This window comes from Petromyzon marinus, chromosome 34 (genome assembly GCF_048934315.1).
Source record: "Petromyzon marinus isolate PM22_M1 ecotype Great Lakes invasive population chromosome 34, UKy_Petmar_22M1.pri1.0, whole genome shotgun sequence".
Lineage (NCBI taxonomy): Eukaryota > Metazoa > Chordata > Hyperoartia > Petromyzontiformes > Petromyzontidae > Petromyzon > Petromyzon marinus.
This window is the reverse complement of record NC_133700.1, coordinates 12,642,191-12,667,903: the sequence shown is the minus strand read 5'-3', so window position 1 is coordinate 12,667,903 and position 25,713 is coordinate 12,642,191. Positions and strand designations below refer to the sequence as shown.

Below are 25,713 nucleotides of genomic sequence, written 5' to 3'. Positions count from 1 at the left end.
ATCGTCCCTGACATCGTCCCCTGACATCGTCTCCTGACATTGTCCCTGACATCGCCCCCTGACATCGTCTCTGACATTGTCCCCTGACATCGTCCCCTGACATCGTCCCTGACATCGTCCCCTGACATCGTCTCTGACATCGTCCCTGACATCGCCCCCTGACATCGTCTCCTGATATCGCCTCCTCGAAACTTGACGATAGATGAACAACGTTTGGCTTAATGTTAAATATATATAATCTCTCGTGTGTTTTTTTATCTCGAGTGTAGTTTATCTTCGTTCTTGTTTGTGCAGTTTTGTTTGCTCGCTTTGCCCAACCCGCATACGAGCTGAGAGGATTTGTGTACATCGTAAATCATCCATTCACACGCAATATTCAACCTCCTAGAGTCGAGACGGGCTCTCAATCGCTGCCCTTTTGCGGGGGCTCTTCTGCCAGCAGTGGCGCGAGCGAGGAATTTCAGGACTGCGCATTTGTCTCGAACCGCGAGGATAGGAATTGGGTTTAGTTGCTGAATCTGTGCGTCGTGACCCGCCTGCTCGGGGCACCTCGACACGCGAATTACTCAAACGATTTCGTCCTTCACGCGCTCTCTGCTCAAACTTCACTCAGTCACTGCCACGCCAACAACCACCACCACCAACAACAACAACCATCATCATTATCAGACTCCGTAAATTATGTTACCACTCGCTCCCTGCGCCGTCGAGACCGACGTTGCTTGTGCGGCGCAGAGATGAGGAGGACGCACGCTCGAAAGGAAGCATTATCTGGAGGCATCGTGACGTGCTGACGCGCCCAAACACCACGGGGGTTCGTGTGTTGCGAATCGAGCTCCAGGATTGCTCGTCGTGTTGTTGAGGATGACGGCGGGAGCCGCACGTGGAGTGGCGTCCTCCGTGACAGCGCAGAGCTCGGCGCCTGTCCGCTCAACCAAAGCGAACAAAGTGGCTGAGTGATGATGCAAGCCGAGCGAGTTGAACTCGCAGCTGTTATTCGGATCTTCCAATCATCTCCTACAAGCACGCATTGCTGCACAAGTTACTCCTGACTTGAGGAGCAAGCTAAGCATTGTATCATCGATTCACATTGATGATTCCGCACGGTGGTAGCGCACAGGTGGAGTTGGTCTCGTGGGTTGACACTGGGACACGACAACACATCTCTTGGGCTTGGGCTTTTCAATCTTAGCCTATGCAGCATATTTTTAACACAAGTATAATATTTTCCTTTCATTTCCCTTATCTTCATCTTACCCTCTGAGTTTTGGTAGTTTCGTGTAGTGGTAGGTTTCCTGGCTACATGGTTATCAGTGTGGCAACATAGGTCAAGGCACATGGTCCACATTTAGCAAATTTGAAAAAAAAGATATTCACCTATAAATTACGCAATTAAAATTCTTCATCACCCCCGACTGCGAAAATTTGACAGGGCTCTTCTGAAAATATTCGTGAGACTTTCCTTGGCGAACGTGCATAATAATACACTGCTATATTAATTGGTGAAGCTGGATAGGCGGGGTGGTAATTGGGCGGCTTTCGTTATACCCGCTGTAGGAATGCAGTATGCAGCTGAGACGCAGTAAGAACCGGTCTTGAAACCGGTTGTGAGAGGGAGCAGGGGGTGATCAGCAAAGACAATCACCGATACTGATTGGCCTGGAGGGGGTTACATGCAATGGGAGCACAGGTGAAATCATTGAGGTGGGGGGGGAGGGTAGATGATCAAGACACCACCCCAATGGTTGAATGGTTTTGGCTCTGCAACATAAAAAGACCCGGCAATGCGTGGATGAGCGAACACATTTTTGGCAGTTTTAAATATTCATCGCAACCAGTAGTAGGGGCAAGAGCCGGGGCTGATTATAGATTGAGATTCCAGGATCCGCGGGAGCAGGTGGGGGGAAGCTGGAAATGGAACTGAAACAGACTTCGGTGAGACCGTGTGGGCAATTCTTGGGCAGTAACTGGCGAGGCGCGACGTTGACTACCTCGCCTGGTAGATACAGGAGGTCGTGGGTTTTATCCCGACCATGACGCCTGTATAATTGGAGTTTGCATCTTCCCGTGGTCGCGTGGATGTTCCTCCGGGTCCTCTAGTTTTCCCTATATTTAGAGACATGTGTTTAGGCTATTTGGCTGCTATAGATTTCCACGTGATAAGCCACTTCGTTGAGCTATCAATTGGGACCAAGTCGCTTTTGAGAAAGGGCTACATAGCTCGGTTGGTCTTACCTGGTAAAATAAAAAGTGTCGTTTTTATGTTCAAGCAAGCTCATCCTCTCGATGGCGTGGAGTGGCCTTCAGCAGTGGATTGACAAAAATACTTCAACGTGGCTTGTATAAAATTGGTTCACGTAACCCCTGCTGCCACTACATGCTGCCACAATCACTACGATGGGGGGGGGGGGGTAAAGAATTGGTTTCCGAATCAAATTGTAACCCTCAAATTTGTGACAATTCATGGAATCCACAGGGGAGGGGAAGTGTTGTTTGCTGCCTGTTGACTATCAGCTGAGAGCGCATCTATCGTGTGTTATTGTGGTCGGCACACTGTACTTGCAATCAGAGATTGTCGGTTCGATTACATTTTCCGGTATGGCAGTTTAAACAATTGGTCAAGCTCCTTCCATCTCTTCCCACCCATCCCACCTCTGTCCGCCCAGCAGTATAAATGTGTATACTCACAGTTGGGTCATTCGATATGTCCTATGTGGTGGGGTAAAGTGTGGGTACGCCCACCTCTTCCAAGATGTCTCGTCAATGTGAAGAATTCGCTCGAGTCGAGCCGTTTCCGCTCGCAGTGGCGTAGGAGAAATTGTAGCTGCGGCTTCACCTATTAACACAAAAAATCGCGAACGATCCGCTGCGATAACATGTATACAAATGGCATAGTTGGATAACGTTAAAAAACCGCAAACTGGAAATCTGGCATCAAATTATTTCACTCGCTGCTAACCGTGCGATTGAGTATAAAATTAAATAGATGCCGTTTTATTATAATTTTGATAAAACTAGGCATATAAAAATAACTTGCCCTTTGTAGCCTTTCCCAGAGCGTTCAGTGCACTCTCTAAGCTAGTTGCATTATTATTATTTAACGGGCTGATATCCGTTTCATCAATTTGAATAGGCATAAATTGCAGCTTTTTGTCAATCCACTGCTGACTGTCAGCCACGAGGCTTGTGTAGGGGAAGTGCGGGACCCAGGACCGGTTCAGATGTCACTCGGCACCAACGTTGGCCGTGGCCGGGAATCAAACTTGGGTGCCGAAATTCATCGTGCATTGTACTAACCGCTGAGTCGTTGCTCAATAGGTACGAGCTTAATCTTCTCCCCGTATTTTATGCTCTGCTTTTGCTGTTATTGGACCGTGTCCGCGCGTGCCAGCGAACCGAGTGGCGTAATTTTTTTTCCAATTTCAATCTTTTAAAAGTTGCGCCGTGTCCTGGTGAACCTTACAGCTGCGAGTGGAGGTGAGGAAGCTGCACTAGCGGACACAAAATTGCGTTGACCCCCCCCTCCCCCCAAGGGGATCGCCGGGCTCATTCCCCGTTATCCGCTCCCCGACGGGCGTAGCAAGGATGCATTACTGCTGCCAGAGTCATTTGTGAAATGGTCAGCGCGTTCGTGATAAAGAGAAGGTTTATTGAGTCAGAAGAGAGAACGGAATATTGATGCGGCTTGCGCTGCTTCATCTCTGACCTCCTTGCCTGGTGGGGGAGGGGGGGCACCGGGAGAGGAGAGAGGTGAAAGGTCCGAACAGAAAACCACTTCTGTCTATCTCGTGTTCTTCGTTTGAATCTTACTTGCATAACAATATATATAGATACGTAACAGTAAGAAACACAAAAAGGAAAGTAACTGGATTGAGGTCACGTGGCCAAGATATATTTTATGCAGTCGGTGATCAAGGCTGTTTTGGTTTTCACCTTTTTGTAATATTTATTTATTCGTGAAATCGTTGAGCATTCGCAATTGGCTGGTCCTGCTTTCATTGATCTGATTTCTCCCCATCGGGCATTTCTTGCTGTGATATTGGTTTTCCAATATTTGCCCTCGCAGAGCGAACTAATGAGAGATGAAGAACGAACACACGATTCATTGGGCTCTCTTGAAAGCCAGTCTTGCAACAAAAGCCATTCCCCTGTTACCATTGACAAACAAAAACTAAACAAAAATGTTTTCCAGGTAAGGCCCACTGAGCTATGTAGCTTTTTTAAAGAAGCACGACCTGGTCACAAATGATAGCTCAACGAAGTGGCTTATCACGTGGAAATGTATAACGTGGAGGGAAAAACCGGAGGACCCAGAGAAAAATCAACGCCACCACGGGGAGAGCATGGAAATTCTAAAAAAAAACAGCAGGCGTCACAGTCGGGATCGAACCCATGATCTCCTGCATACCAGGCGAGGCAAATAACATCTCGCCTCCGTGGCCAGATGCTTCGCTTGGAATGAGGAGCAGAGGGAAGACGGAAGGATTTGGGGAGAGAGGGATCGGTGTTCATGATGTTTGCAGGTCACGTGCCTGTGATCCATCGCTTGCGAGGCGAGGGTTTAAAGTAGATTTTGTGCAACCAATATGAATTGTGCATCTATGTAGACCTTTCGCACCGTACGTAGCCAACCGTACTACAGTGAGGGAAAAAAAGTATTTGATCCCCTGCTGATTTTGTATGTTTGCCCACTGACAAAGAAATGATCAGTCTATAATTTTAATGGCAGGTTTATTTGAACAGTGAGAGACAGAATAACAACAAAACAATCCAAAAAAACGCATGTCAAAAATGTTATAAATTGATTTGCATTTTAATGAGGGAAATAAGTATTTGACCCCCTCTCAATAAGAATGATTTCTGGCTCCCAGGTGTCTTTTATACAGGTAACGAGCTGTGATTAGGAGCACACTCTTAAAGGGAGTGCTCCTAATCTCAGCTTGTTACCTGTATAAAAGACACCTGTCCACAGAAGCAATCAATCAATCAGATTCCAAACTCTCCACCATGGCCAAGACCAAAGAGCTCTCCAAGGATGTCAGGGACAAGATTGTAGACCTACACAAGGCTGGAATGGGCTACAAGACCATTGCCAAGCAGCTTGGTGAGAAGGTGACAACAGTTGGTGCGATTATTCGCAAATCGAAGAAACACAAAAGAACTGTCAATCTCCCTCAGCCTGGGGCTCCATGTAAGATCTCACCTCGTGGAGTTGCAATGATCATGAGAACGGTGAGGAATCAGCCCAGAACTACACGGGAGGATCTTGTCAATGATCTCAAGGCAGCTGGGACCATAGCCACCAAGAAAACAATTCGTAACACACTACGCCGTGAAGGACTGAAATCCTGCAGCGCCCGCAAGGTCCCCCTGCTCAAGAAAGCACATATACATGCCCGTCTGAAGTTTGCCAATGAACATCTGAATGATTCAGAGGACAACTGGGTGAAAGTGTTGTGGTCAGATGACACCAAAATGGAGCTCTTTGGCATCAACTCAACTCGCTGTGTTTGGAGGAGGAGGAATGCTGCCTATGACCCCAAGAACACCATCCCCACCGTCAAACATGGAGATGGAAACATTATGCTTTGGGGGTGTTTTTCTGCTAAGGGGACAGGACAACTTCACCGCATCCAAGGGACGATGGACGGGGCCATGTACCGTCAAATCTTGGGTGAGAACCTCCTTCCCTCAGCCAAGGCATTGATAATAGGTCGTGGATGGGTATTCCTGCATGACAATGACCCAAAATACACGGCCAAGGCAACAAAGGAGTGGCTCAAGAAGAAGCACATTAAGGTCCTGGAGTGGCCTAGTCAGTCTCCAGACCTTAATCCCATAGAAAATATGTCGAGGGACGTGAAGGTTCGAGTTTCCAAACGTCAGCCTCTAAAACCTTAATGACTTGGAGAAGATCTGCAAAGAGGAGTGGGACAAAATCCCTCCTGAGATGTGTGCAAACCTGCTGGCCAACTACAAGAAACGTCTGACCTCTGTGATTGCCAACAAGGGTTTTGCCACCAAGTACTAAGTCATATTTTGCAGAGGGGTCAAATACTTATTTCCCTCATTAAAATGCAAATCAATTTATAACATTTTGACATGCGTTTTTCTGGATTTTTTTTGTTGTTATTCTGTCTCTCACTGTTCAAATAAACCTACCATTAAAATTATAGATTGATCATTTCTTCGTCAGTGGGCAAACGTACAAAATCAGCAGGGGATCCAATACTTTTTTCCCTCACTGTAATTGCAAACAGATGGGAACCCAAGAGATAAGGAGGGTACTGAATATAATTTACAAGACTCGCCTGGGTCAGCAAAACGACGAAAGCAAAACGAATAAACAGCAATGAGGCAAACAGAATTCGGAATAAAAAAACAGCTCTCACATGAAAAATCGAAAATATTTCACAAACGTTAATTGATGTTAAATTACACTATGTAACACGATTTTTATCCCTGGGTAGTAAGTGTTATTTTGTAATTGCTCATGCCTAAAAAGTAGAAAATGGCTATTATTCCCCACAAACTTTGCTTTTGTGTCCAAGACTTTACGTGAAGGAATGACACAAATGCACACCACGTTTTCTCATTGAAAATAGGTAAATTTCAAAATATTAAAAAATTGTTAGTGTTATAAATTACCAGTAGTTAAGTTGATTCTGGCAGATTCTTATTAGATTGATGGTACAATCACAAATTAAAGTTATATTGGAAAGAAATGTGAAACGGAATATTGTACTGATGTGCAAACACGGGGATATGAGTCAAATGTAATTGCAGGTGAAGTTATCACAAAGACTCGACCGCTCATGATCAAAGTGTGCGTTAGATGGGAGCAGAGTAGTCGAGAGCATTAGCGAAGCGATGGAATTTCACATTTGGATAACTGACATCAAATGAGTGAACCAAATGAGGGTTGATGGATCACGTAAAGATTTGTGAAACTCCCAAACCCGCTGCGCTGCGAAGTGTCCATGAGCAGAGAGAATCGTCTCGAACCTCGCCCGCGAGGACCTCGCAAGCGTCGTTTTCTCCTCGCGTGCATGGATTGTCGCCTCCTTACTCCAGTTTCCTCCCACCTGGCACAGCATTCGTCAATATGAAATGGGCCAAACATCCCACTTCAGGACACTTGTGAGAGAGTCTTGAGACTCGGCGATGCTTTGCTGAGTAAATAAGAATGTGTCGCGGTGACTTGATGGCAGTGATCGTGCGCGGTATATTTTTTTCACCAGGGTTTCTACAGACGTTGTCTTTTTGCGCGTACCAAATGTACCAACGTGAGTGTGGAAATGGATATTAAGAGAGCCGTGTATTTACTGCTAATAACTTTGTAACATAATGCGTGTTTTGTTCATCCACAAAACATCTAATTACCATGTTCTTTGAAGAATATGTTTTGCTTTGAAGCTTTGATGAGTGCTTCTGGTGGCTTAATAGCTCCAATGCTATGAATATTTAACTTCATTTTAATTTCCACCTTGGAATATGTTTGTGTTGCCGTAGCAATGGGCAGAGGAGGCGTTCTTAAGTCGCCCTCCTCGTGTCATGCGACCCCTGCCCCACGACGACCCAGCGACCAGGGGGAGGGGGCAGAGGGGGGATGGGGGGAGTCGCCGTGCCCACCGTCACGCCAACACCAACGGCCTCTTCGTTTATTCCCTTGGAATACCGCTCGCTGGGACTCCTCAATGTTGGAAATGAAGTCGGCTCCAAACGGAACGCGGCCGAGTGGCTCTTGAGTGCTCCCCGCGTGCTCCCCGCGTGCTCCCCGCGTGCTCTTCCCCGAACCCTTGACCCTTGGAGAGCTCTGCAGCAGCTGTAAATCCGCGCCTCGATTTCCCAACGACTCCGCGGGACATCGTCCCCTTGTTACTCCACACCGTGTCATTTCACCGCACACAGTCGGTGGTCACCGCGTGTGCGCGGGCGGTAAGAAACAGGACAAATCCGGAGCGAGTGGATTGTTTCGTGTTTTTGCCGGGCGCGCTTGGGTTTGTATTCTCCCACGCGCGTTCAGGCGGCACCTCGTGTCGTTCTGCGTGATGCCCAACGCTTTTCTCCCCGCGTGATATTGGAACTTCGGGAATTGAAATTCCGTTTTCGGGAGCGAAACGTCGGACATCGTGCCATAGGACGCCGCGGTACGACCCGAGCACACGTACGAGAGCACAACCAGCGCGACAAACCACCTACAAGGGGCAGGCGCTGCTCTTGCTGCTGCTGGAGCAGCATCAGCAGCTCCCTCGCACGTAAAAAACAAAGCCCTCCTTTAGAAACTGCACAAACACTCCGATGCTGGACGCGACTGGAGTGAGGCTTTCCAACACGGATACATGACGTCGTATTGATTCAGGGGTTGCTGCCATAATGATGATGGTTAGCAAGGCGGCCTTGCAATCCAGAGGACGCTCGTTTGATCCGCCCTCCCGGCGATAGCGAAAGTTTCTTAAATGGCAGTATAAATAAATAGGTACCCGATTGCACTTAGTTGATTAGTAGGTCGCGTGTGGTGCGGCAAAGTTGGGTACGGCCACCTCTTCCAAGACGTCTGGCCATCATGAAAGAGTAGGCCAACGTACTCTCCACGATGGGGGGGGGGGGGGGGGGTCCATAGAGCTCGCTGTAGAAGGGGGTCCCACTGCCAGCAGCGGTGGCGTGAGGAAGACGTTTTGGAGCAGCACCTTTCTTGACTTTTAAAGAACTGAACAAATATCCCTGTGCTGCCTGCTGCTGAAGCAGTCTCATGCCTCGGGGCGAGGCTTTCCTCCCGCTCAAATAAATTGCACCGAATTGGTTGCATGAGTGGAGCGAGCCAGAGCAGATGGCCCACGCTTGATATCGTTGATTCCACCTTTCGAGACGCATGTTGCAAGGCGGCGAGCGGCCATCATCGGTCTTGGCAGCCAGGGACATCCAGGGACGGGACAATCCGCCTCGACGCGTCTCTCCTTCCCCTCCCTCCTCCTCTCTCTGGGTCCATCTGTCCGCCACGGCGACCCGAGAGCAGCCCCCCTGTTCCTGGCAGACGTCGGGTTAATGGAGTTGCTTCACAGCGTCCGCCTCTCCTGGGCACGAGGTCGCCCGCGCGGGGCCCCCTCCCTCCCACGCAGTCCGCGTCTCCATCAAAACGCACCTCGGCTTCTGTCGCAGCAAGCGCCGCGCTCCGCAGCGCTCGCGGTCTATGTCCCATTGTGAACGCCGCTGCTGCGATCACAATGGGACACGGAGCTGAATGGAGTTCAAAAGAAGTCGCAAACAAACTCCTTGTGAGTAATTCCTGCAGTCACGAAAGCACCTAATCAAGAACAAACTCCTTGTGAAAGACCCAACGTAGAAAATGCCTGTTTTGGATCTTCCACCAAGCGCATGGTCCACCCTAATCCGCATCCGTACCGCATTCATACCAACCATGGCAGATGCGGATACCTAATGCACAAATGGTAAACTCTCCAATGTGTGACTTGCCATCCAGAACAAACCACACAACATATAATGATGCAATGCCCAATCCACAAATACGAAGGAGACATCACGGCGACAAACTCCGCTGTTCCTGATGCGGTTGTCTGGCGTGACCAGCTGAATGTGAAATTGTGGTTGCTCTGCATCTGCATCAGCGGCGCATGGTGGTCACGGCATCTCGTTACTCTCGTCCGTGGGTTTGTTTTCAGGCCGCTTGTTTGCCCAAGGAAGCCTCACCGAGTCCCAGGCCTGCATGTGCTTTCAGCAGGGGTCCTGCCGACGTTTTGCAGTACCGTAGTAGGGAGCCATGATTGCCAAGTGTCTTTCAATTTGAGTAGATTTGTTGGCGCCAAGGGTGCCAATAGTTGTAAAAAAAATCCAATCCGGTGGCGACGCTTGAACAGGAATTCAATTATCGTCAGAATATTTTTCAAGACCGACCACCCCCCCCCCCCAGACCCTGTCCTCCGTTGACAGCTGGGGTTGGGGGGGGGGGTATTTTCTGGAGCTCAGCCCCGGACAGCTCTGGCTGAAATTAAGCCCTGATGTATGTAAAGTGGGTATTTTCCTCATTAATACGCAACTATATCTTTATTAGTGGGCTTATAAACATCCATAACCTCATTACTGTGCGATCACATAGACCACTGGACCATGAGATCGGTTCAATACAATTAGGCCGACCAATACATATTATTGTAGTTAATTAGGGTTAATTTTTTTGGGTTAATTAGGGTTCATGATCATTTGGAGCCCAACAAACTTCTCTATCCATGCCAATTGTGGTGGATTCCCGCTCAATTAAGCACTGGGCTGTTTAGAGACCCACGCCAGTGGTGGAAATTCCACATTCCTATGGTGGCTGCGAATCTTCTCATAGGTCAACCACCATTCATTTTTCTGCATGCTGGTAGCAATTGTCTTCCTTGGAGGGATAATGGGCTGAGTTGACCCCCCACCCCCCACTGCGACTGGGATTTGAACTTTGAACTCTGCGAGCCACGCGCACTGCCGCGACGTAATCGGGATGCGGTTTGTGCGCGCGAAGTTGAAGTCATTCGTGGGAATGTTTCGGCAACGTGCGCTGGCCAGTGTGGTGAAGTATGCTCAAATAACCCCCACGAACCACACAACGTGGGGGGGGGGGGGGGCGAGAAGGCTGTACGCACATGTAAATGTACTGTATATTTTATTTTCAAGTTATATTTTCAAGTTATATTTTCAATAATAATATTATCTTTGGTCTCCTCACAAACTCAACATTGTAAATCCATCGGCATATTGGCTTCCCAGACCAAACATTATCAAGCAGCATTTGTTCAATCAAGCGAACTTTCTAGTTATTAAGGTTGCTGCTATAACCCGACACTTATCGTAGGTTATACACACGAGGTGTGTGGCTGTCGAGTTCAACTGCAGTGTTCATGGTGATCTCCTGCCGTCGGTTCGAGTGTGACTGTTCGCACGGAGTGAACCTCCTATGAAGCGTCCCGGTATGGCTGGAGATATCTCAGAAAGCTATTCATTATGTATATACTGGCAGCATCCGATGAGCTATGAAGCCCTTTGTCACAGATATCCGGGAGATGTCCATCTGCCCGTGACAGCACAATGCGCGCCGATTCTCGGTACCGTGCTCTACAAATCATTATCGGCAGCCATGGTCAATCCACTGCTGGATGAAGGCCTCCCCAAAGCAGCCTCCACCTCTCGCGATCCTGCGAAGTTATTAATCCATGCGACACCTGCACGCCGAGGCGATTTCCTCGCCCCGTTGTCGGTTCTATTTGTTACCCTTGTTGTAGAGCAGCACCTCGAATGCGATGAGAACCTTGCGAGATTGAGTGCCGTTGCGGCAAGCGGTGTCAAACGGGGAAACGCTCATTCGTTCACGCGTCCGCTGTCATCCGTCCCAGTGACGGTGCTCAGTTACCGCGATGGACATTGGCGGGGCTGTCGCGGTGGTGGTCGCCGCCTTCGTCAATAACACGACAGAGAGAAACACAACGCGGGGTTAAACGTTTCACGAGCACGCGACACCCCCCCCCCAGCACCCCCCCCCGCCCCCTTCCACATCCCCGAGCGCGCGACACCCCAACCCCCCCCCCCAAAACCCGCGATCGCACGACGCCTCCCCCCACCCCCTTGCGCCCCCGAGCGCGCAACGCCCCCCCCCCCCCTCTTCCTCCGAGGGGCTCACGAACGGCTTCGCATCTCTCCCGAGTGTCGTCCCAACACTCCTTGTCGCGTGACATCTCACTCGAGGCCCTGCATCTCGGAGATAATGTTACCGCGGTATCTGCCGCGTTCCCTGCAGATTGCCGCAGCGAAGAGCAATCCTTCAGCCGACCCAATGTGACCTCTGGCCATAGCTGGCCATCCGATCCCACGAGACGCGTCTTGAGCTGGGAGAAGGTGATAACTGTCCCTTATCTTACAATCAATGCTGCATTGTCCCATGATTTCCGAAAAGCTGGCAAGAGCGATTTTTTTTCCTCTCCCGAAGTTCCATTAAGAAAGTGAGAATTGGATTACCACCGTTGGGATGAGGCGACAATCTTCTTGCCCGGACTTAGGCTGGAAGCACTCTCTTCGTGTAATCGTGCAGTGAGCATTTTGCAGCCGATCCGAATGATTGAGTGAATTCCTTTATTAAGAACCCGAGTGGGAAGCGTTTGAGATGAAGTGGTCTTCCCTGCGCCTTCGACTGGGTCACGCGAGCTGCGAATGAAGCGAGAGCCGACCGGGGTTGAACGAAGATTGGGGCTCCCATGCAGCTGTAAAGCGGCAGGACCATTTGACCGTGTGGCCTGGACGAGTAGGCCAAATACTGTCCAGAGGCCATAATCCGCTCCCTATAGGAATACCCTTGAGCTCTATTTACTGGAGGGGTAATTCCACTCCCAGTGGCGAGAGCAGAGCTGCACCTTTATCTTTCCCTTTTAAAACTCGCCATGCTGCATCCAGATGTGTGACTTTAAATGTTAATGCCTCTGTGGGAATAATAATAATAATATCTCTCTGCAAATAATCTACTACAGTGCAGGTATTTGATGCTTGATTACTGCAACGTTAGCGATTAGCGCGAAAGGGACATCTAGCGGGACTTGTTAAGGAACGGGGTAATCATAATTGTGAGACAGCTGCAGTGTCTGCGCGATGGAGTGTTTGCCGAGGAAACTTGCGAATGGCGCCTTCGCCTGCAGACGGCATCTCCAGCTGAACGGCTCTCTGTTGGCACCGCCATGCCCCTCGTCCGATCTCCGGGACCATCGGACCTAGGAGATGTGGTCAATTCAAACGCCACGATCTACCCGTACCACTATTACAGGTCATGTTAAGTGGCATTGTTACACAAACATATCTCTGCCCGTTGTCAATCAAAGTCGTCTCGGATATGGAGGTTGCTTAACCATACTTCACCAAGTTGGTCCGTGTGGGATGAAGTGGGCTGGGGAGGGCGGTCCAAGACCAGTTCAGAATGTGCACTCGTTACTGATGCTTGCCGCCACCAGGAATCTAACATCGGCTCATAGCGCAGTGCTCTAACCACTGCACCACCGCTGCCAGCCTCATTGTAAAATCGATGCCGTAGTCTAAACCGAGTTCTCACGATAAAACTCATTGGTCAGTTGTAGGCGGCTAAATTTAATATTTCACATGATATTGCTCAATCCCTGAAGAAGCTCCCAGCACGTGGAGCGAAACGTCGGACGTCACGCCAAACAGCACGCGATACGACCCGACTACGCACATCGGAGAGCGCGTGTCTCGGACACGGATTGCATCTGCCAGAGGAGACACCGTCAACACCGGAGGTGACAACACGTCAATGGCACTGCTTTCTGTGACTGTGCAGTCTACAAATAAAGAATGAGCGACACCGTGTACTGCAAAAGTCACACAGCGATCGGCTGCCCTTGCCGCACGATGAATTAAATCTTGATTTGAAGCTTTCGTGACTGCAGGAATCCACACTGTTTGGTTCTTTCGGTAAAGCCACGTGGGTAGAAATAAAATAATACAAATCACGACGTTTCGATCGCAACACAAGCAATCCTCATCAGGTAAAAACAACCACAGCAAGAAAATGCTGCTGTGGTTGTTCCACCTGATGAAGATTGCTCGTGTTGCTTTATTTCTACATACGTGACTTTACCGAAAGAACCAACGAGCACGATGAATTGTCACAGTTCGTGTTGGTGGTGTCACAGTTCGTGTTGGTGGTGTCACAGTTCGTGTTGGTGGTGTCACAGTTCGTGTTGGTGGTGTCACAGTTCGTGTTGGTGGTGTCACAGTTCGTGTTGGTGGTGTCACAGTTCGTGTTGGTGGTGTCACAGTTCGTGTTGGTGGTGTCACAGTTCGTGTTGGTGGTGTCACAGTTCGTGTTGGTGGTGTCACAGTTCGTGTTGGTGGTGTCACAGTTCGCGTTGGTGGTGTCACAGTTCGCGTTGGTGGTGTCACAGTTCGTGTTGGTGGTGTCACAGTTTCGTGTCCGTGCCCAGTCTGTCAATTCTCGTGGCTGCAAGGTAATTTATTTCAGCCGAACTTTAATTTATATGTGTCGAGTCACCGAGCATGAATTATATTCCAGTCCAGATAAAATACGGGTTGACTGTCTTGCTGCTGGAAGTGTGTGGTTATTATGTGAACCAATTGCATACAGCACACATGAATCAAATATAAGGATACATTCTTATACGCCTCATGCATCGTAAGCGCAAGAATCAATGTTGATTGATGTATCCGTGCATGCCTACTTATCAATAGTTAACAGATCCAAATGTAATACGTGATTTAAAGGTACAGCACTATAATTACTTGTTCATGCCACGGATGGCAGAAAGGTCTCCAAGAGAGGGAGCTTTGAGAGCCCCTCTGAGAGGGCATTTGACCGACTCGTGCACACTGGCCAGACGTGTTGGACAAGGTGGGGGCACCCACACTTTACCCCACCACACGTGACCTGAATCAAATTAACCCATCTGTGATCATAAAACTATCAACAAATGAAACGCAAACAAATTTGCCAATTTATTAATAAATGACTAACAACCAAGTTAATCGGCAGGTCCCATGCAGTGGGGGGAAAGTGTGGTTAGTCCCATGCAGTGGGGGGGAAAGTGTGGTTACTCCCACTGCTTACAAAGCATCCGTGCAGCGTGGAAGCGGAGGCCAAATATTCTCGCCCTCTGGAGCTCTGTCGAGTGGAGGCTCAATCCCGCCAGCAGCGGAGTGAGCGATCCATTGCGGTACAGCGAGAGAGCCGCTGCCCCCCAATCACATAAATTAGTAACGCGCGCGTTGAACACGCGGAGGGGGGGGGGGTCTGTACTTTGGGATGCAGCTCCAAACATTTCCACCCCCACCCAGAGCGAACGCCCCGCGCGTCCCGCTCGCACGGAGCGTGCAGCCCGACCCCGCGTGATGGATTTGCCGTGGGACGGAGTTGACGCGCTTCTCCAGACTAGAGCACGGGGCCCATTTATTCCTCACCTCAAAATGTCATTAATCCCCTAAGTTCGCTCGGCACGCCAATTTGTCTGTCCCAACAGTTGCAGTGCGCAGATAAGTGCCACGCCGTGTGGTCTCGTGTTGCACGCGATGTCTTACCGGGGAGGAGGTTGCTTTTTTTTTTAAACATCAGAGAGATTCGTCTCACAGAGTCGAGAGCTTACGCGATGCTGAATGAACCGCCGCCGAAGTTCAACTGAAAAAATTTGGCTGCGATTTCAGTTTTTTTTTGGGTGGTCACTGAGAATGCGTGAATGGCTGTAGGTGATAATTTGGTAAAACACGTGGCGTCTCAGCCGCTTCCCGTGGCTGGTCAAGTAGAATATTTAGTTCACTAAGAAACTGGCTTGCATGATTTGCTTTGTTGGAATACATTTTTTTTGTTTTGCTGCAACGAATCCACAGTCGTTGGATTAATAACCCCATAATAGAAAAAGTCCCCATACATATAACATTGTGTGCATGCATTATGAATCTTAGTTTAAACATATAAATATCACGTTTCATTCAGCTGGGAAAAAAAATCTCAAGTGAAGCGAATGCAATAAAAAAAATGCACCTCCAATGCTTAGTTCAGAGATAATCACATATCTCTATGAATTGTCAATTGATTGATGTCCTCTATTTTCAAGCAAAGGGATCAATTATATTTCTCTATAATACAAGAAAAGTCTAATCTCTGAAACGCTTTGTGACTAATTTACATCGAACGCCTCTCGACTAATCCCCAATGGACTAATCGTCCAATCATCAGCAACTCGACCAATCATCAGCAACTCGACCATTCGTCAGCAATTCGGCCGTCAAAAAGTCCAGCGCGATTGGCTGGTTGACGATAAGTGGCATCCGTTTCGGCAAAAGCGGTTTACAAACTTCATTGCACCAGGCAGGATGCGCCATCTTGGGGAGGCGCGCTATAATTTGACGAGAAGCCAATTAGGATGAATTGCCTTTTAAGTACATGCAGGTATCGATTCATAATTAATTTTCTCCAGCTTAAGAGCCATCAATTGGGCTCCCAGCCGTCGGCGGGTTGCGGTGCCTCTCGTATTGAAGACCTTCAGACGTATTGAAGACCTTCAGACGTGCCTCGTCATCTGGCTCGGAGCACTGGGCCCCCAGCCTTGAGGCATGGACGCCCTCCAGTGTGGCAACGTTCACCTCCATCGTTCTGACATTTGCTGCTCATAGCGATTGCCTACTGTCCTCTTTTTGAAGAAGCTGGAATCCGTAAATGTCCCCGGGACGTTAAAATCCCTGTTTTTTTGTCAGTAGCGTAATAATAATAATAATGATGCACCACTCACGGCAAATAAAACTTTTGCTTGCGCTTCTCCGCTCTTCCAGTCTTGTGAGGCATTCTTTTTTCGTTTTCCGATGCTGTGTCCTGGCGTTTTGTACCTCAGAGGTGGCAACCCGAGCTGAATGGGCATGCAGGTCCTGAGGGAACTCTCTATTTGAGCCACCCGGTAAATTGCAGCCAATTATCAGAATTGGTCATCACTCGGGCAGACGATGAGCCGCTGTTAGCGGACATCAACGGACTTTTTGCGTCGACACAGGATGGCAGATTGCTCGCTCGTTTTGATTATGTTTAAAAGCGGCTTTGTGCCGTGTTTTCAAAGCAAGCTGAGTCAAACGCTTTCCTGGGTGAACAAGCATAATCAGTAAATACAATAACGAGGCATGGGGCATCTGAGCCCTCAACAATTTGATTCTACAACAAATTCTCGCCCGTCTGAATTTGACAGTCTTGTTTGATTTGCATATTTTTCGTCTTTATACAATTTTGTGTGCTCGCTTGACGTAAATACATTGTTTAGTTTATAGCCCTTTGCTAGTCCACTGCTGGATTGTAGGGTTTTTTTTCTCCACGTCATATCGGGCATTAGGGGGGGGTATTTGACCATACTTCACCACGTTTAGTGCCGGGTACCCAGCCCACTGACACCGCGCCACCACCACCATACAACCTCATTTGCATATAATTTTATTTAAAAAAAAAACTCACGCGCGTGCATCGTGAGGGTGATGATTGATTCTAATTCAAGTTTATTTTGCTTAACCACGTTAGCCGTCGAGCGACCAGGATGGGGTCTCGGTTGCGAGAGGTGACCCTGCCCCTGGGTCGACAAAACGACGAGAGAAAAGCCGAATAAATAAATGGCAGCAAAGAAGCAAACGTAAATCTGGACAAAAACAACCGCGTCACGTGAGATCGAATTAATACACCGATGGTGTAGTCGTTACTTGACTAGCCCCGGTCAGTTTCCTGCCCAACTTGGTTGGTATTTAACGGCGAATTGTAACCTCTAAATAACCAAAAGCATTGACGCACGCACAGCCGCTTCACCTTAATGGAGTTGTATGAATTTTAGAGGCGTCGTTCGTGTGTCCTTCTGCCCTATACAATTTCGTCCGAATTACAAGCAGCAGTAATTGGTGAGACGTGCTCTATGATCACATTAACGGTGCATTTAGACTATGTTTTATGGATGCATCTATATCTGGCAAAAATATATAATAATAACCCACTGTACAAACGGCTGCGATTCGTGGCGTCCGTTGCTTGGATGCGGCGAGTTTATTATATACGAAGCAGAAACCTGGAAACGTTGTCAGGAGATGAGCGGCGATGAGATTGCTATCGGCGAAGGACCTTGATCGGCAGAATTCTTGAACGCTGGGCATGGTCCTCCCATCACACGGCGATCTCTGTAATGGATCAGAGCAGACTACACTTACTGCAATCGTTTCGAGCGAGCGACCCAGTTATGATGCTTGTGCACATTTCCCCCGAATGCCAGACAGGAAGTCCCTGAAAGGTCAAGCGAGTCGGCTCGGCAAGCGACCGCTATAAAATATATCACTTCTTGGTTTAGAATATTTGCAGCAATGAAAGTGGGATTTAGAAATTTGTTACGCAGGTGGCTGGCAGGGGGTCTCTGAGTGAGCACTGGGTAGGCATTGCACTGCTGAGATCCTGCAATGTGTTTATTATGAGGCTGCTGAGCGCAGACCCATAGGTCCCAATAATGCTAAGCTAATAGGTAAGATAGGGTGTGCTTTCTTGCATTAAGCAAGGTTATACGAACTTTGGAAAAGACGGGATATGGGAGGAAATTGCAGAGTGTAGTAGTGCGGGCAAAAGGGGCACAGGAAGAAATGTTGTGACCTGCAGTGTCCAGCGAGTGAACACTGTGTGGCGTTTGACGTGTGAGTTTTAACCGCGTGAGATTAAACGGAGTCCTCAAGTGTAGAGGATTCATGGTCTCAGCCTAGTCACCCATGACTGCACAAAAAAAATCCATAATGTGTTTTTTACTTTGGCTTATTTAATCCACGAGACTTAAATATTTTGGATGGATTTATAATACTGCATTTTAACGTGGTTTTCTTAGTGCGGATAAAGAGGTGCAAATGACCGTGATTCACAAGTAGTTCTGTGATGTCTTCTTCTCTGGCCATTCTCTCACACATTGAGATACACTGCCCGCTGCAGAGTATAATTACCACATTTATTCGCGACACGGCGTCATGCCAAGAGCACGACTGGAATTGGGGGAGGGGGAGCGACGAGATACCCAAACAAATCGAACGTGCTGTGCAGCAAATCATTGCAGCAACAATGTTCAGAGGTTCATTTATCTACCTTCGAAAACATACATTCGTATAGAAACTTTGGAAAGAGCCCGCTGCCCTAAAACATTGACCCCGTGATCTCGTCAGGAGAGAAATATCACCCCAAGGAGGAACAGAATCTGTATTCAGTAATTTTCTTCAATTACCGCGCACGTGTGTGTAACACGTCTCAAGACGAACTCGGCGACCCGAGTTCGATTCCCGCTCACGGCCAACATCGCTGACGAATATCTTAACTGAGCCTCCCCTAGGTCGACTCGGGCTCAAATGAGTACCTGGTGCGGTGTGTAAACATCGCCACTGGGGAGACAAAGGCGGCCGACCGTGGTGCTGGCCACCCACCCCCTGGTGTGCCATGCCGGCCTTCATAGCTGGTCGCTCACGATACTTGCCCCAACAGTTTGTTTGGGTTATAGGGAAGGCAATTGCCTACGTGTTATGCAGCGTGTTAGCATTTCCTTTCAGGGGTGTAAATTCCAAAGCGACTTTATTATTTGGGGCTTTTTTCACGGCATTATTTCAAAGCAAACCACACTCGCATGGGGGCGCTTTCAGCCGCGGTCCGCCTCCTCGGTTTAATCTGCGGCCACACCGAGCGTGGCGCTGAGAACGCCGCTTCGTGCGGATTTCCTACCAGATCAATAAGCCGTGCTCTAAAATGAATTACCATGCTTGATAACTCTCTCGGCACGCTCCGCAGACACAAAAATCAATGGGCTGCAACAGAATGACGAATTAATCTGTCTGCGGCAGAGGCGAGTCCCGTTGTTTGGGTTATCGGAATAAAAAGAGGGAGGAAAGAAAGGAAGAAGATGGAGAAAAAAAGACATAAAAATATAATTCTGCAACAGCGCCCATTTCCCTCAGATTGATGGTCTGGCACTACTCGTTTGAAAAGGAGATGGTGAAAATGCGATTGTTGCCTCCGCTTCGTGTCCATTTAGGGCTCTAATTGTGACTGTGTGCACAGGCTGTGATATTTATGGGTTTGAAAGTTATGAAGGTCTGCACGGAGTTCTAAGATCTTGCCCAACTTCTCTGCAGCCTCGCGCTGTTTTTGTTGTTGTTGCAGCATTTCTCCAATGTCGTCTCCAGTATTTACCCCTGTGTCCCCACAGCCTCTGTCCGGCCTCTGCCCGGCCTCTCTCCACCACGGCAAGTCCTCCCTCCCACTGCACATTCAATGTAGGTAATTTCATGGCCAAATAACGTCACCCTCTTAGCAGACACATCTCGCAGGGCAATTTACCAAAATATCAGTAGATGTCCTAATTGTCGTGTTTGTCGCTCCGCGTGAATGGGTCCAGGTGTTGAGAGGAGGAGCCGCCGCCGCCGCCGCCGCGCTTGGCACTTTCGCCGCTTGCCTCGCCTCCGATTCGAGCGCGCGGTAATCAGCTGCGGTAACGGCGCCGCCTTTGTGCACCTCGCGAGCATCGCTGATTACCGCCTGCGGTTTATTCTTGGCTCGTGGAGTGCGATTTTCGCGGAAGACGGTGGTCGTCTGTTCCACCCCCACCCTTGCCCCCCCACCCCCAGCCCCCCCCCCCCGTCCTGAGTCGGCGCTCCTCGGAGCCCACCGAGCATCCTCCGTGCCCGGGAGCCGCCGAGCGCGCCGTCACGATTGTCGCGCAACCCTGTTGCGTGCAACAGAGTCGCTCTCAACCGGTTGCTCAAAGTAGACAGACTGTGGACTATCAAGCGTCGATCTGCTCGGCGATTTGTAGCGACGCAGTTCGTCGCGTGTTACGGTCCTGAACGCTCTGTTTAGTTTCCTCGTTGCACGCCTACTCGCTCTGATGTGGACAAAGAAGTTGCAGTCGATTTGGTTGCGCAACTGATGCTCGTGTGTGGGACCCGGCTTAGAAGGCACCGAGCACCTGGAATAAGCAAACTCGTGACGACGGGGCAGAGGCCGCGCACAGAATCCAGTGTCACCACTGGGGCTGTTCCACGCGAGTCCGAAGCAGCAGCCCAGTCATAGTGAGGCTGCGGCACCGCCACACCAACAGAGTTTGTGAGCTGTGGGGATTTGAGTAGAAATCAACCCACTCCCAACGCCGGCAATTCAACGATTGGGCGCAATGCATGGATCACGGTTTGATTAAAAGATGGGTTCTTATATATATAAATATATAACCGTGCGGTGACTGCACATGACGAGCTAAATAATCGATATTCGATTGATTGACTGCACCGGTCATCATCGGCGATCACTCGAGGTCGAATATGATTGTCCTCCTGGCGGGTCCTGTTTGTGGATCTTCAAATGACTGAAAAGGCCGATCCCAGAGCCACAGACTCTGCTGCAGTGTGAGCAAGGGTCACGTGGTGGTGGTTGTGGCCCTTCTTGGTGGTGGTTGTGGCCCTTCTTGGTGGCAGAGGCGACTTTGTTGGTGCGACTCCTCCAGGGCTTTAAGGTGCCTACTATATGTGGTCCAGGTTTAGGCCCCATACAGTAGAGTGGGAAGAGCCTCCGGCTGCGTTTGATCGGGATATCGCGATCTTCAAAGACTTTTTTCCCCAGTTTGGCACAGTCTCCACTGGCACAGCGAAGGCCGTGGTGGTGGTGGTGGTGTATTTCCACGTCGATATTGGCTTCGGAGGAGGAGAGAAGGCTGCGAAGGTAGGGGAAGTGATCCATATTTTCGAGGGTAGTTTTGTCAGAATTAATTTCTGGGGCCGGTGTTGTCTTGTTAGATGGTGGTTGGTGGAGGATTTGCATCTTTTATGTTTAGGGCCAGACCTATCAAGCTTGTGTTCCTTTGCGAAGGCATCCAGGATGGACTGCATGTCTTCCGAGCGGGCAGTGATGGCATTGTTATCTGCATACTGGAGCTCCATGATGGAAGTGGTGGAGAAACTTGGCTCTTTGCCTTGAACCTGTTGAGGTTAAATAGTGCTGCTGTCTGCTATCTACAGGATTTGGATTCCCTGAGGCAGATTTTGGCCTGTGAGGTGGAGGATAACACCAATGAAGATTGCCAACAGGGTGGGGGCGCAATGACGCAGCCCTGTTTAACCCCCCCCCCCTGCCCCGGTTTACACCTTGTGAAGGGTTCAATTTCTGCACCACTGTTACTGAGCACTGTTGCTAAGCACGGTGTCATGCAACAGTCGCAGTACCCTCGTGAATTTGTCAGGGCAGCCGAATTTTTACAGAATACGCCAGAGGACATGACGGGTTCAGAGTAGTCTAAGGCTTTTGTAAGGTCTATAAAGGTCATGCAAAGTGGTTGCTTTTGTTCCCGGCATTTCTCTTGCAGTTGTCGTACTGTCAAAATCTTGTCCGCCGTGCCTCTGGATGGGCGAACGCCACACTCGTTATGGGAAGATTGCACCGCTACACCCTCGGTGACCAATCACGCAAGCGACCGAAACACCCCCGTTGTACGAGACGGACAGGAGGTGGAGCTACAGGTGCGAGAGTCAACGCGGCGGATGAGGATACGTGGGGGAGAATAACAAGGCGAGCAGGTCAACAGAGAGGCAGTTTCAATGCCTTGAAGAGAAAATTAACGACTGCATGTAATGCGGATGACAAAGCGGCGGTTGTTGAACCAATTACAAAATCGTGCGCGACATGAACGTCGCTCAATGGAAACCCGTCTGGCGCAGGGCGTGACCTCTCGTGCCACCGCTTTCCCCAGATGACGAGTCGCGTGTGCTGTTGTTCAGGCGACGCATATCGCTGCTCCGATTCGTTCCTTAAGCAATTGCAATTGTGGAGCGGTGGCCATGAAGCAGTGGCGTAGTCGTAACGACATCATAGGCTCAGGTGGTGGGGCAATCGGTCAGGTGGGGCAATCTGTCAGGTGGGGCAATCGGTCAGGTGGGGCAATCGGTCAGGTGGGGCAATCGGTCAGGTGGGGCAATCGGTCAGGTGGGGCAATCGGTCAGGTGGGGCAATCGGTCAGGTGGGGCAATCGGTTAGGTGGGACCCCGGTATTTGATTTGTCTCGCGCGGTCGTTCCTAGGCAAAATATCGCCGCTCCTCTTGCGTCATCGCATCATTCAGCATTTTCATAAAAAAATGAACTAATATTAAACCTCGCTTTAAATTAGTGCTATTCCTTTTCACTGTTGTTGAAAACACATCTCACGGTGGATGTCAGGGGGTCCCAACTCGTAGCTTTGGCCACCATGCTCGTGACGCGACGGCCACGAGGCGTTGCAGCTGCGCCGTCCGCTTTTGGCCAGGAAAAGGAGAAAGTGGATTTTAGGCTCTGGAAATCGTCGGTGGGGCCCAGGACCATCTCGCAATAGGAGTCCAGCCTTGCGATGTTAGGAAAATTCCGAGAGAGAAAAAAAACCCTCGCGAACGCGAGAATAACACCGAACGTCGCCAGAAAGATCCATAACCTACTTGCTTTACTGTCCACAACATTTCTCTGTTTGTCGTGTGTAGATGGGTCTCCCGCACATTCTCTGCGCTCATCACGAACCTCGCCTCCTCGCCGCAGTGACGATGCAATAAAATTGCACTGCCACGAGACTTATCATCAACACCATCACGTGTTCCCCATCGTCAGCTGAGGTATCATTATCCTCAATGAGCTCAATAGCCCCATTAACTGTCCGGCACTCGCAGCAGGTGGCCCGGGGCCACTGTGCGAGCCAATTAAGATGAGACACCTATTGACCACTCGACACTCGGCAGTGGAGAGATGTTTCCAGATTTCACGAGAGACGAGAATATTGTCACCCGAGGGTCTGGGCTTAAGCATTCTGGGTCACGGGCAGAATCGGCGTTATCTGTCAATTACCTGCTCGTACACACAGCACTTACCTCAAGACCGTTGTAATAACATCTTCCTCCCTCCTTTGACGGCCTTGTAACCTAGCTGTGCGCTGCACAGGCTAATCCATACATTGTCAGATAATGGCTCATCAGCGGCATTGTCATTCGCGGCCCGTTTCGCCGACGTCTCTCTGCCGGTGGGCGCGGCGTGGGCGCTGCTACTTGGCGATCAAAATGCAAACGATGGAAAGACAAAGACGGTCGAACCCTTCACAACTGCGCGGGGCAAGACCCGGGAGCCAGGCGTCCGTCCAACGAAATTAAAATCCCGGCAACAATAACCCCCCCACCACCACCTCTGCTTAATCAGATTGCAGCCGCCTAATGAAAAGTGATGGCAGTTTCATTAAAATCGCAAATGGGCTTCGCGCACGGGGCAGTCTGCGCAGTATCTGATGACAGACAATTTGTTTGTGAGCGTTGATGGAGAGAGAATCAAAACGCGATCCGGGTTTCGAGATTGGAATACTATTTTTTTTATTTTGTATTTTTTTCTCTCCTCTGATCTCTTTTAATTTCCTCATTCGTCTCCGCTTATGCAAATCGGGGAATCCGTGCTTTTTGGCGCATCCTTGAGACCCTCCGACAAGTGCGTTTGCAGGTGATTAATTAAGAGCCCTCCTGGGAAAGAGGAAGGCCGGGTCGCGATTCCTTCTCCGCTGGGAGACTCCGAGCTGTGCCCTCTGCTCGGAACGGACGTCTGTCGGACGTCTGTGGGCTCGCAATGCCAAGTGCGCGCGCACTGTTCCCAGCGAAAAAAAGCGCACGTCGATTAAAATTTACTTGGGAGAAAGAATCGGCGCAAGCGTGTGTCGGGTTGCCATAGTTTTCTCTATCGGTTCAAGTTGCAATGCTACACTTATCGACTCGGTAATGCATTTCATTTGCGTCGGTGAGAGCGGATGAGGCGCGGTGAGTGAGTGGGGATAACGCCATCAACACCGAGACACTGCCTGGGCTTGTACAGAGCGGGAGGATTTAATTTTGTTTGCTTTGTGCCTTTGTTGACTGGAGCAATACCCTTGATAAGCCCAACCCGCTGACCACGATTTGATGATTTGCCTCTGCTTCTTCTGATCTGTGGAGAGAAGGTCGTGAGGAGTGAGTCGGCGAGGTGGGCTCAGAAATAGAGAAGTAGCGCTCACCGACTTCGCCGGTGTCAAAGCGACAGCAATCAGGAAGGAATGGGCAGGAGGACGCGGGATGAGAACCGCTGATGAGAGACGAGAGAAGAAGCACGGAGTGGAGGCCGAATAGAGAAGGGAAGCAGAGGGAGACGGCGGAAGAGACGACATCGCAGAGTTCGGAGGTCACGACCGAGCAGGAGCGATTCCAGGAATGGAACAAAATGGGGGGGAGGCTGTTGCCCAGCAGTAGGAGGTGACGGGAAGACAACAACAACAACATCATCAACGCGGATTACGTAAACCGCTGGAAAACACCGTCCATAACAACAACTGGGAGAAGCTTAGTTTGCACGAGTGCGGATTCTTAACGATGACCTTCATGCATGTTTCATGGGAATTCCACAACTGGACGCTCACCAATTAGTGGCACGGGTAACGGAGCACGTGTCGGATTTAAAAAAAAAAACACGCGTGAGCTCGCTCTGCCTCGTGTACCTGTGAAATGCGACGACCCCCGTCAATTGGCCCCAAGACGCGAATTACAATTCACAGCCACGAGTCCTCTGCGAGCACGTGTCACCCACTCGAGCACGTGTCGCCCACTCGCGCACAACGTCTTGTCGCTACAAACCGGGGTTTTCTGGGTCGGCGAGAGCAGAAAATATTTCCGCTCCCGGCACACCGCATCCAGTATATCTCTCGCTATGGTTGTGGCTACGAGTCACGTGCCGGCTACTCCAGCCTGACAGCAACCCGGAAAATATTCAGTGAGAAACTCAGCACTGCTGTCAACCCGAACGGTAACTGTAGCCCAGCGGTAGCCATGAACTTCACTCGCGGATTCCCGCCACCGGTGTTTAAGGACTTGTCCCACTGCCAGCCCCTGACCGTTTAGTCTCATCCACGATGTGTTCAAGCCAAGTTCTTATACCGACCTCGCTCGACTCGGCAGACCTATTATCTCTTATCTACTGCACCCACTACAGTGCTGTTTGTTGCTGGTCACTTGGCATTTTGAGCCTGCGCTCCCAAAACGAAATTCCTGTGAGTCACCCACGAGTCCATGGCATTGGCATAATTTACCACACGGCATAAAATGATGGACTGGCAACAATGACATTGACAACATCTAGAGAAATTCCTTCCTGTTCCGTGCCAGCT

The 25,713-nt window shown here is 49.7% G+C and overlaps 1 long non-coding RNA gene across 1 annotated transcript; it reads left to right on the top strand.

The window, feature by feature from the left end:
* Window positions 1-1,637: 1,637 nt before the first annotated feature.
* Window positions 1,638-17,771, top strand: LOC142929756 (uncharacterized). Its single transcript, XR_012945908.1, has 3 exons — window positions 1,638-1,935; window positions 13,155-13,289; window positions 15,981-17,771. It is a non-coding gene; the product is annotated as an uncharacterized LOC142929756 (long non-coding RNA).
* Window positions 17,772-25,713: the final 7,942 nt, after the last annotated feature.